General features: G+C 39.5%; 1 protein-coding gene across 2 annotated transcripts in view; it reads left to right on the top strand.

Moving 5' to 3' along the window:
- PTPRR (protein tyrosine phosphatase, receptor type, R) overlaps positions 1 to 3,025 on the top strand; it is a 462,079-nt gene that overhangs the window by 372,914 nt on the left and 86,140 nt on the right. The window lies entirely within an intron of this gene.

Raw genomic sequence — 3,025 nt, 5'->3', positions numbered from 1 at the left:
CTTTTCTCCCCACTCAGCCCACCTTCACCTGCACCCCCAGAAAAGCAAAAGACAAACTCCTTCATTTGTACACAATCCCCTCCCTCACCCCGCATTTTTAAACCTATTGTTCCTTGCTCTCCACTTCTTTGGTACATCAAGCAGCTGGTGCTATGTTTATATTCCTAACACATGACTACTGCCTCTTTACATTTATTTTATGGTCTTTATTTTATTTTGCACATTTTTATTTTACACTGGTTTAGTTATAAAGTTCATATACACTGATTTTATTCTTTAGAAAACAGTCTGATTTTGACTTTCAGTTTTTCACAGAAGCAGGAGCGGCATCCACTTCCAAAATGGCTTGCCTCTGGAAACTCTATGTACGAACAGTACTCAGGCTGTTCGTTCATAGGGTCGCTATGAGTCGTCTACGACTCGATGGCATTAAACAACAACATTTATAGTTACTGTTAAACTTATTGGTAACCGACACTTGTCTTCTACTTAGAACACAAGGGGGCTATAAAAGTTGGAAAAGTCCTACTTTGCCTTCAAAAAGAGAAAGAAAATCACAAGTAAACTATAATTTAGCTTAAGAATATGCTCTCTCTATGGTCTTTTATAAGTTTGTCATATAATTAAATAAAAATGTACATGGATGTGATGGCCGCAGTGGGCTCTTTTCTGTCAGGAAGTGTGAAGATGGTGCAGGACAGGACTGGTTTCCGATCTTTTGTTTATATGAGTTATACTCCACTCGATAACACCTAACAACAACAACAACAACATACATGTCTGTACGCATATATACGTGTTGTTGATGGTATATGCCGTCAAGTAGACTATGACTCATAGGGACCCTTGCACAAGAATTCTGAACCCTGCCCTATCCTGAGCCAATCTCACAGTCTCTGACACATTTACCTTCATTATCCTAGTTATTGTGTTAATCCGTCTGATCCAGGGTCTTCTTCTCCTGCGCTGTACCTAGACCCCTTCTGAAGCATGATATCCTTCTCCAAAGACTGATCCCTCCTGACTACATGCCCAAAGTATGTGAAACAGAGTCTCAAAATCCTTACCGCGAAGGAGCAACTTGGCTTTACCCTCTCAAGGACATAGCTATTTGTTTTCTTGGCAGTCCATATATGTTCAAGAGTCTCCTCCAGCACCACAACTCAAAGGCATCAGTTCTTCTCTCTTCCTTGTCTAGCTCTCTGATGCATAGTAAGTAATTGCAAAGACCATGGCCTGGATCAGGTGCACCTTAGTCTCTAAGATATCCCTGACAAAGATTTCCCTAATGCAATTAGTGGTTTGATTTCCTGACTGTTGGTGCCAAGAATGTTCATTGTGGACCCGAGAAAGCTGTAATTGTTAACAATCTCAAACTCTTCTCCATTGATGTTGGACTTTAATCCAACCTCAGTCCATTAGCAAACTATAGTCCTTGACCCTTGGCAGTAAATTATTCAGACCCTCCTCAGTTTCTTCAAAAAAGGTTGTGTTATCTGCATAATCCAGGTTCTTTATGAATCTTCCTCCAACCCTGATGTCACATAAATGCATAAATATATAAGAGTACAGTAACTATATTTTAGAATTCAGATTTATAAAAAGTACATGCTTTTTTATTTTCCATTATATTTCAATGACATCAACTAGAACTACAATACTCTCTTTTTTTCCCTCTGACCTCCCTCTATCCAGCAGAATCAAAAGTACCAAATTTTACTTTGGTGGTGTAATGCCTCAGGAACTGTGCTGCTCAGTCAGTGGTGGTGCCTCTCTGGTGGTTCAAATCCACTAGTGGCTCCCGGGGAGAGAGGTGCACAGTCTCCTCCTGTGCCGTTAGCAGCCCCCTGAAACCCGCTGGAGAGTCAGCTGTGAGTCTGTTCTGACTTGACAGCAATGACTCTGAGTTTTTGACTACACGATTTCTATACTTGCCTTTTTGACATATGTATCTGTCTGTCTGTTATCTATGCAGCTTTGTTATGTGTTGTATATTTTTATTCAAATGTTTACCATTTGAATAAATGTTAATCATATGGCAGTAAACCATATGGGAGGAGAATGTCCATCTTTCTCCTGGAGCAAATTGTGTATTCGAACTGCCTGTCTTTGGGAGTGCAGCACAACTTCTTACCAATAGGTTACCGGAGCACTTCCCATGACTCCCACTAGGAAGGCTGAGATAAATAAATAGAAAATGTGGAATGTAGGGAAATTTGAACCCTTATCCATTGTTGACAAGAATACAAAATAATACAGTCATTTGAAAGCAGTGTAACAATTGCCCTAGATTTTTATTAAGCAGACTTAAAAAGAGACACTCAAAGAGACTTGCACACCAATGTTTATTACAGTACTATTCACAAGAGCCAAAGAGTAGACACAGCCAGAATGTCTTTCAATAGATGAATGGCTAATCAAAATGTGATACAATGGATTAATAATCATTAGGAAAAATGAAAAATGGATACTTGATACAATATGAACAGAGCTTGAAGAGATTATACTCAATGAAATAAGTAAATTCCAAAAACACACAATATGAACTCACTTAAATAAAAGCACAAGAAAAGACAAATGTATAAAGACTAAGGTTTGTATTGGTTACCAGAGGCTGGAGGAATGGGAGACACAAAGGTTAATAGTGATTTAAAAATCATGTTAATTAATAATAAGCTTGCACAGACAGTTACTGTAATTACTATTAATGGGAATCCCCAGAACACTTGACTGTGCTAATGTGGAACCTATACTTGGACCAGAAGGCAGTTGTCCGCACAGAACAAGGAAACACCGCACGGTTCAAAATTGGTAAGGGGGTACGCCAGGGATGTGTCCTATCTCCATACCTTTTTAACCTATATGCAGAACAGATTATCCAGGAGGCTGGGCTATATGAGGAGAAATGTGACATCAGGACGGGAGGAAAATTCATCAACAATTTGTGTTATGCAGATGACACAACCCTGCCTGCTGAAACTGAGGAGGACCTGAAGCACTTGCTACAGAAGGTCAAGGACTGCAG

Source organism: Elephantulus edwardii, unplaced genomic scaffold (assembly GCF_000299155.1).
Source record: "Elephantulus edwardii isolate Elephantulus edwardi_28Jun2011 unplaced genomic scaffold, EleEdw1.0 scaffold00047, whole genome shotgun sequence".
Classification (NCBI taxonomy): domain Eukaryota; kingdom Metazoa; phylum Chordata; class Mammalia; order Macroscelidea; family Macroscelididae; genus Elephantulus; species Elephantulus edwardii.
The sequence above is the reverse complement of the archived record's forward strand: the minus strand, read 5'-3'. Positions and strand labels throughout refer to the sequence as shown.